Source organism: Vespa velutina, chromosome 5 (assembly GCF_912470025.1).
Source record: "Vespa velutina chromosome 5, iVesVel2.1, whole genome shotgun sequence".
NCBI lineage: Eukaryota > Metazoa > Arthropoda > Insecta > Hymenoptera > Vespidae > Vespa > Vespa velutina.
Genome location: NC_062192.1, coordinates 2,472,082 through 2,482,081, shown reverse-complemented (window position 1 = coordinate 2,482,081; position 10,000 = coordinate 2,472,082). Strand labels below are relative to the sequence as shown.

The window sequence follows — 10,000 nt, the reverse complement described above, 5'->3', positions numbered from 1 at the left end:
ACAACTCCAACGAAGAGAAAGAGGAAACGAGTTTCTCGTGGTCTTGCGATTTTTCGTAGAAGTCCCTTTTACCGCGAACTTTCGTCCTTTCCTACGTTCACCGCGTTTGTAATAAGATCTTGAAAAAGAAGAAAGGAAAAGAAGGAAGTAGAAGAAGACGTAGAAGAAGAAGAAGAAGAAGTAGGAGAAGAAAGAAAGAAAGAGAGAGAGAGAGAGAGAGAGAGAGAGAGAGAGAGAGAGAGAAAGAATCCTACTCCCTCTTCGAAAAATAATTAACTCGGCACGCGAGGGGTGGGGGGGGGGGACCGTTTCCTTTTGGTCGGAACGGCAAAAAGCTTTTTTATGATCTTCTTTGAAACAGAAAACGAAATTAAAAGAAAGGAAGAAAAAAAAAAACAAAGAAAGAAGAATAAAAAGAAAAGAAAAAGTAAATAAACAAAAAGAAGAAAAAAAACAAGTTCGAACTTTGGTACAATACAAAATCATAATTTCAATGAATTATAGAAGCAGAGTAATTATTTAAATAGATACGTAATATTTTTGAAGAGGATAATAAAATGGAATCATTTTAGCAGCGAATGATAAACTCGGAAATGCAAAATGGATGCTTTTCCTCCTCCTCCTCTTTCTCCTCCACTCCTCCTCCTCCTCCTTCTTCTTCTTCTTTATCCTCTCAGTAACGCGTATTTCGACAAGGATTAATAGTATGGCGCGCCTTTTGCTAAGTCTCTCTTCGCTTTTGCCATTCGAAAACTTTCCAAAGGACTTTATTCGAAGAGAAAAATCAAAAAGGGACTAAGAGAGAGAGAGAGAGAGAGAGAGAGAGAGAGAGAGAGAGAGAGAGAGAGAGAAAGAAGGAGAGAAGGACGAGCGTAATTAATCCTGCGGCTGAAGTTCTGTCGGACTGTACTCTGCAAAAGTGAAGGGAAAGAGAAGGATATTTCTTCTGTTTTTTGTCTTTGCTAGGGGAAATAATAAAAGAGGATAATGTTTCCAAAGATCTCGCATGTCCGATGACGTATCTTTAGCTAACTGAGAGAGAGAGAGAGAGAGAGAGAGAGAGAGAGAGGATAGAACTACGAAATATATAGGGTGATTCATGTATAACCAAATTATTTTCACCTATATCAAAATTAATTACAGAGAAATCCTGAAAAAAGGGGGGAAAAAAATGAAAAAGGAACGAAAAAAAGAAGGAAAGAAGAAAAAGAAGAAAAGGAAGAAAAATGGAAGAAAAGGAAATGATTTATGCTATTCGTATATCGTAGATTGTTAACGCGTATTTTTCGGTATGAACAAATGAATAAATTCTTCTTAAAGTTAAATATTTTCTAGATAATACGATTTCATCCTGTATGCATAATCTGCCTCGCTCACATAGTTACATAAGAATATACGCATTATTTGATATAACGAGGACGACCTAGTTTATGCGATATGAAGAATTTTCGTTTTTTTCAATGCTATTGTTATTACCACGCTAACACATTTATAAAGTAAAAGCTTTTAATATTTCTTTCTTATGGCGTAAGCAACAGGAACATCTCGAAGCAACCAGCTATGTATAAAAGTATATATATATATATATACATATGTATGTATATAAATATATATGTATGTATGTATGTTTGTTAAAAAAAAAAAAAAAAAAAAAAAAAAAAAAAAAAAAAAAAAAATGGAAAAAAAAGAGAGAAAGATAAAAATAGAGAAAATGAATGGCGAAAGTACTACTGGCTCGCTCGTGCGCCTTGTTAAAAAGTGGCGAACGACGTAGCAACCTCGTTTAATTGAAAGACGAGTAGAAAAAGTTTCTGAGACCTCGTCCGGTCGTCGTTATCAAACCATCCTCCTCCGTTTCTTCTTCTTACATCCTTTGGCATCCTCTTCCTTAGAGAAGTAAAACGATGAGGAGAAGGAGGAGGATGAGGAGGAGGAGGAGGTATGAGGAGGGATGAAGGGTGGGCGAAAGAAGGAGAAAAAGAAAAAGACATTCGAACGACCAAAGGTTTTCATCCTTTCGAGCTTCTCAACGAGTCGCTCGTGTCTGTAGGATTTAAACTTTGTTTCCTGAGTAGCGAGTAGCATGAAGAACTCTCAATCTCCCTCTCTCTCTCTCTCTCTCTTTTATTCTATTCTACGAAGAAGTAGTACAGAAGGAAAGAGAGAGAGAGAGAGAGAGAGAGAGAGAGAGAGAGATCTTACTTCCGGAAAAGATGCAACTCGAAGATGCTCGTACGTTTCGCTGCAAATTATAGATCTCGTTTGAAAAACATAAATCGCACATTACGCTGCGTGCCGACGACAAGAGAATGATTTACGAGCCATACCGTTCACCGAACGAGAATAGGATTTTTTCTCTCTCTCTCTGTCTCTCTCTCTCTCTCTCTCTCTCTCTCTCTCTCTCTCTGTCTCTCTCTCTTTTCGCCTTTTTCGTTCTTTCGTGCGTGGTAGGTAGATGATTTATAACGCGGCTTTTGTGACGATCGCCGTTACTCTTGGCCAACAATATCGAAAGTAAACTTTTGGATCTACAATTAAAGTATTAGAAAGAGAAATTGTTACCTCTAACGATTTCATTTCTTTTTTGTTTTATTTTTTTATTTTTTTGTTTGTTTCTTCTTTCCTGTTATTTTTTTGTCCTTTCTTTTTCTTTTCCTTTTACTCCTCTCTTGTCAACAACACCTCAATAATAACAGTTAACGTTAATTAAATGCAGAAAGTTCTGAAAGCTTGATTTTACCACTATAGATATATAGTAACAACGTTTGTCCATTGTTATTCCAGGAAGCAGTTTACATCCCTTTCGCGATTGTAATTGGCTTAATTCTCGCGGCATACCATGGCACGGGCTAACTTATGTCTCAAGTGTAACGAGCCAACGATAACTCGGTTTCCTACGAGAGAGCACGTCGCGAGTTGACCGCTTGTATGAAAGTCGACTATCCGATAAGGTTGCCCTTGCCAGTGCCAATCGAGAGTATCGAACGAAGGGAATGAACCTCTTGCTCTTCTCTTCCTCACTTATACAATCTGTTACACACACACACACATATATATATGTATACACATATATAGATGAATACTGTATGTATCTATGTATGTATGTATATAGATACGTAGAGGCCTTGTACAACTCATATAGCAATATCCACCTAGAATTATTCATAGAGCTTTGATCAACAATAGCGAAAACGTACGATGCTCGCTCGTTCGTTCGTTTGTACGTTCGTTCGTACGTTCGTACGTTCGTACGTTCGTACGTTCTGTTCCGTTCCATTCTGTTCAGTTTTGTTCAGTTCTGTTATGTTCTGTTTTGTTATGTTATGTTCGTCGATCGAAGGGATCAAACCGAACGGAGACGCAAATGTGTTTCTGATTTTGTCCTTGTTTCCCAACGGTTCTACCATCGTTCAACCTTTACCCGGGCGCGTGTCACGCGATAATAAATCATCGTCGTTCCAATTAACTTGCCACACGTAGAGACGGCAACGGAACGCGGCATAAATAATAAATTTTCCACTAGCCACGACCTATTCTCTTTCTCTCTCTCTCTCTCTCTCTCTCTCTCTATCTATCTATCTATCTATCTATCTATCTCTCTCTGTTCTTCTCTATCCATCTTTGTCTCTTACTCCCTATTTCTCTCTATCCATCTATCTCTCTCTTTATTCTGTAACAATGTTCTCGCTCGTTGCAACATCGTTATTATATTTCTAAACTTTTCATTTTTCCCCATATAGTCCAGTCGCACTGCGGATATATTTGCAATAAGAAATTCTTCTATATAAATACAAAATGATCCTTGCATTTATATGAAGTCAATTTCGATGATATTTGTAATTACTTTATTCTGGAAAAATTGCCCTCTTTATGATTCATCAAGCTTTGAAATATTCTTTCGTTTCAAGAGCGTTAACTTTCGAATCAGTTTTACATAAATCGATACATATATTTCATGTTCGTTCAAATTCTCATTCTTAAAAGACATACGAACTTTAGAAAATTTATGATCGATCATTGTTTAAATAACAGATAAAGACGACGTCTTCATTAAGATTTTATATAAATCTAATTAAAAAAAAAAAAAAAAAAAGAAAAAAGAAAAGAAAAAAAAAAAAAAGAAGAAGAAAAAAGAAAAAGAGAATATCGGATCAATTATACTTTTCGGTTCAACTTTTTAACAGGATAAATTTCATAAAATGGAAACATTATTACATTTCTACTTTTTCGAAAAGGTACGAAATTAAGATTTTTTTTTTTTTTTAAAAGACATAGAAATATCCACGTGTTATTTCGTGAAAAGAGAATTTCGCTTTTCCCGCGGTGACGTCACTATCGCGAAGATCGCTTTCCGATAATTATTGTTATTGACCTAGCAGACCGGTAAGCGGATAGCTTCGTTTTTTCGTACGAAAGTACGCTGCTATGTTACGAAAATCGCTTCGTGCTTCGCTTTATTTCGAGATCATACTCGATTAAAGAGTCGTTACTCGTGGCTGCGTTCAAAACGACCTCGAATCTATAACGACCAAAAGTATATATATATATATATATATATATAAAAGTATATATATAATATATATATATATAGTATGTATGTACTACGTTATTACGTATATGTAAATATTATTATGAACTATGAGATAATATTTATAAACTGTATTTTTGTCAATTACGAGTATTTAACAATTGGAGGTAAACAAATATACGCACGTTATATATATATATATATATATATATATATATATATATATATATATTGTTATGAATATTTTAACTAAAATGTTGAATACAAATTTTATTATTTTTAATATAATCATATCTAATTGAATCTCCATGTAAAATTTATTTCGTACTTTATTCTTTATTTTTAATATTTTTTTTTTGTTATTTTTTATGTATGTATATACATATATATATATATATATATATATATATATATATATATATATATATATATATATATATATATATATTAGTATATACAGTTACTCTCATAAATATTCGGATACCGTAGTGATTGCAAAATTATCGCTTCATATATTTACTTATCATGTATTTACTGACTTTATTTTGTTATAATAGATTAAAATACTAATTCCAGAACGCATACATACAAGAATATAAACTTTATTTTTTATTGTTTTGTATGTATTAAATTTTAATGAAAATTAAACACAGTTTTGCGGTCTCCAAAATAATATTTAGTATTAAAATATTAAATAGTATTTAGTATTTAATATTAATATTAAAATTAGTATATATATATAATAAAATTAGTATATATATACATATATATTTTATGTTCATAGAAAAATATCGCAAGCGGTTTACAACACAAAAACGTTTTAGAGAGTGAGATGTCTGGAGACACGATGGATTAATACCTAAAGATGTAGTAATGAGTCTCCGAATCTAAAGCGTGGACAAGTGAAGAGAGAGAGAGAGAGAGAGAGAGAAAGAAATAGAAGAGGGAAGAAACATTGGATGCTTTTAACGGAAAGAACGACGGAAGATGAGAAGATGTTGCGCGGCTCGAATATTCGTATTCACTGGACCAACTACGTTTCAGTCTTAGTCTCGGTTGCTATTCAACGAAAGTCGGAAGATAGGACGAGTTAATTCATTTAATTACCGTCATTATCCAGTTTAGTATTCCTACGTTTATACGTTTACATTTAACGCAGGATACGAAAGTGCCGTATGAAAAAATTATACAGGTCAAAATATTTTTACGTGATTCTACATCGAGAAAAAGAATTTAAATGTCAATATAATGTATAATATATATATATACATATATAAAAGAAACAGTTAAGAAAAATCCATTGTTCTTGTAATTTTTCTATTCGTATGAATACTATTTGAATGTCTTAAGTACATTGAGTACTTATCTCTGCATAAATAGAAAGGAAAAAGGGGTAGAAAAAGAAAAAATAGTCATAGAAAAATACTCCATTAAGTTTTCCGTTTTTTCTTCTACTCGACTAAAAAAAAAAAAAAAAAAAGGAAAAAAAAAAGAAGGACAAAAAAAAAATTAAAGGAAAATTAAAAAAAAAAAGAAAAGAAAAGAAAAAGAAGAGAAGGGAAAAAAGAAATTATATTTTCTTCTCTTTTTCTTCTTCGTGGAAGAAACGCTTCAAGCGAAAAGTCGTCGTTAGATCTGCACGATTTCCGGCTGAAAGTTCGACGTTCGTGTCGAGCGAAGGGTGAGTCATTATTTCAAGGGTGGCGAGCACGTTAATGTCGCGCTATAAGAAACGGTCTGTTAAAAAGAGAGAGAGAGAGAGAGAGAGAGAGAGAGACAAAGAAGAGAGAGAGAGAGAGAGAGAAAAGAGTAAGAGAGAAGGGGAAAGAGAGAGAGAGAGAGAGAGAGACAGAGAACATCGGATAGCCGAGCCGTAATCACTTATGGCTCGCGTTGCAAGCCTTTGGAAAGAGGGTGAGTTGAGTCAGAGCATTCGCCCTGTCACGCATGTGACGTGTTGCATGATTATCACGCTGAAAGCTTTCCTACGACGATGACGACAACAGAGACTCCACGAAAATCGAGCGTAAAGCTGCGGCCGACGAGCTTTCGAAGGTCGTTCGAGATATACGAGACTATTAATCACCGATGATCGAGACCAACTACCCCCACACCTTTCTACCCTTCTACTTCTGCCACCATCTTCTTTTCCACCTTCTCTTCATCACCCTTTATCGACCTATCTTTCTCTTTCTCTCTCACTTTGGAAAGAATGTAGCAATACATGGGATCCGATCGACACAAACGTTTTACGAGCTTGATACGTTCCCGCACGAGATATCAATCCGTATTCTCCAATATAAATGCACGTTCCCTCGAGAATTCTTCGTACGGCCTTTCGGCATTTTATTGTGTAAACGTCCCATAGAAATTTCAATCGTTTCATACTTATTCTTTGCCATCATAGTAATCGACCTTTATTTATTTTTATATCTTTTTTCTCTTTAATTCTGTATGTGTGTATGTGCGTATGTATGTGCGTGTGTGTGTATAAGTAAATAAATAAATAAATAAATAAATAAATAAATAAATAAATAAATAAATAAATAAATAAATAAATATATATATATATATATATATATATATATTTATATTTGTATGTATAATATTAGATTTATCTCGAAAAGTTTATATATTTCTTGTTTGTTTATACAGAAAATTGAAAAATAATTTTTAATGAATAAAAGTAACCGTGTATAAGTATGTAATTTTTAAGATTAATTCTTTATTTTTTTGGTCTTTTCCTTTTTCGTTTTATCTCTTCATTTTTGTTTTTTTGTTTGTTTTTATTAAGAGATAAAAACGTTTCAAAGCTACTTAAAATCGTATAAAAATGCTTATATCTATGTAACATTTGAGATTAATTCATCTACCTCCTTTGCGAGAGACGAAAATGTTTAAACGCGACTAAACTGACACTTCTCTTATTTTTTATTTTTTACTCGTGATTTTTTACTCATGAGTCGGCACGCGACCCAGGTTGTGCTCCCGAAGGTGACGATTTTGCAAGAGGTGATCGTCCAAATACAAATAAGGCGACTAGCACGAACCTTTTTAACCAACGACGCTTCTTTCGCGTATATAAACACACATGGACGATTCGAAAAGTGTAAAAAGTTTACTCGAACACGCAAGAACGAGTTTACCCGGGTGTCCCGTACGGACATGCTGGACAAGAAACAACTTATATTTTGTGTTAAAACTCTTTGAAACTCAAATAATGTCGAGCATAGTTCACGCTTTGATCGAGTCAGATATTTCTTCGCTCGGCTTCAACGCGTTCCTTTTTTGTGTTCTTGGTTTTCGTTCGAGATATGATACGATCTTTCGTGCGTTGAACTAAACGCGCCTCTTTCCACTTCTTTTCTCTCTCTCTCTCTCTCTCTCTCTCTCTCTCTCTCTCTTTTCTATTACCTTTTATATCATTTTTCTTTTTTATTTAATTATTTTTCTTCCTCTGTGTGTGTGTGTGTATTTTTTTTTGTTCCTTTTCCTTTTACATTTTCATTATTTTCAAGTTTACTATGCGAACGAATAGATCCGAGAGAAGGGAGGCAATTTGAATTTACTCGCTTGGTAAATATTAATAATAACGTATAAAGTGGAAGAAGTTGGAAACTCCAAACATGAGGGTCGAACATATACGATCCTTCAAGAGAGTATTTAGTAGTCGTAATAGCCTAGTTAACGAAGTAAACATCGTTAGGCTCTAGGAGTACGCAACTTGCGGGCTTCTCGAATTGCCGACCGACAGAATACTAATTAAAATTAGATCACCGTTAATCGACGTTTGATATACAAGGAATGATTCAGAACGATCGTCACCCGTTAACTCAATGGTTTTACGAAATATCGATATTACACTTGCCTATACGTTGACACTCTACAGAAACTTAACAATTTGATTGGATCTGTAAAATTGATAGTTTTTCATAACATTCTCGAGTTTGATATTTATCGAAGTTATAAATGTCACGAAAGATTTCAGTTATTCCCATAGTTATATATTACTATAGATACGCAGATACATTAATATTGTTCTTTCCTTTCCAAAAATATTTCATCAAAAGTTCCATCCTTCATTTCCGTTTCGTTCGTAGCACACAAGTAGAGAATCGCTTGAAGGAATGGGGACGAGGGGGTGACAAGGGGAACTGCTGCTTCTTCGTTTAATTACCTGTACTTTTCGATTACTTTGAAAACTTTTCCTAACGAATGTTTCTCTTTTCTTTTATCGCCGTCGATCGGTTCAAGTGGAAAGGGAAAGGTTGGGATGTATTCCGATCGATATTCCAAACACGTTCGAGTTACGAGATATCCTCGTAAATCAGCATATCGATGTATCGTAAGCATATATATATATATATATGTATGTATGTATATATATATATATATATATATATATATATATATCTAGGTCGTATCGAAGATACGGCCTTGAAAATCGATTAACCATAGAACTTCAGGAACGCGACATACCGCGATAAGTTCTAGTCGAGGAATTAAATCTACTGGCATCTGATTATATTTCGAATGTTTAAATCGAAACTCTCTTTATAAACCGAGTAAAAGAGAAATTTCGACATTTCACATATTCCATGAAATATTATATTAATCGCTTACATTTCGAAAACCTTTAATTATTCCAGGTATCTCTCTTTTCCGTCGAAAGTAATGTTACGAGAAAGTTTCTCTAAAATGGGAAGAAGAGATACCACATTGTAATTTAATCGTGAGTTTAATTAAAACCAAGAGCGAATTATAAGCCTGGTTCACGGTCGAATGATATTAAAGTCTTGTATCCTCTCTCGTACGAGGTACCATCTTCGTTTCTCTTAAAACGAAAACATATTGAGGCACAAAATTTTCTCTTACGATACTTCACTGACATTTGATTTTTCCCTTTTTCACTTATCTATATATCTATCTATCTATCTAGTTACTTACATACGAGTTAGCTTCTCCATCCAAAAGATTGAATCATTAAACTGACGTTTTGGTTGTAATGAAAAATGTAAACCAACTGAGAATATGAAAGTAGATATATCCGTCAATGTCTTTCACAGCTACATATTATACGGGTTGTGCTTGTTAAATAATCAAAAAAAGAAAAAAAAGAAAAAAAAAGAAAAAGAAAAAGAAAAAGAAAAAGAAAAAAGAAAGTAAGAAAATTAAAAAAGCGAATAGTATAATTAAAATTTTCCATTGTTTAACAAGATTCGACGTATGAAAGAAGAATAATTAAAAACAGCAGACCCAAAAGTATATTCGATATTTTACAAGTTACTTTTTTAAAAGATTTTCTGAATTAAATTGTAATGTATATTATTATTCGAGAAATCATTCAAATAATAAATCAAACAAATGATTCAATCGATCTTTAGATATATTCATATTCGTTTCTTCTCAGTTTATTTTCAATAGGATATATCAAATAAATAAATGTAAATACAGTATATACGAAAAAAGAAA

At 33.4% G+C, this 10,000-nt stretch overlaps 1 long non-coding RNA gene across 1 annotated transcript in view; it reads left to right on the top strand.

Moving 5' to 3' along the window:
• Positions 1-5,942, top strand: part of LOC124949498 — a 9,513-nt gene extending 3,571 nt beyond the window's left edge. Inside the window, exon 4 of the long non-coding RNA XR_007101078.1 lies at positions 5,313-5,942. This is a non-coding gene — a long non-coding RNA (uncharacterized LOC124949498). The remainder of the gene's footprint in view (positions 1-5,312) is intronic.
• The last annotated feature ends 4,058 nt before the right edge of the window (positions 5,943-10,000 follow it).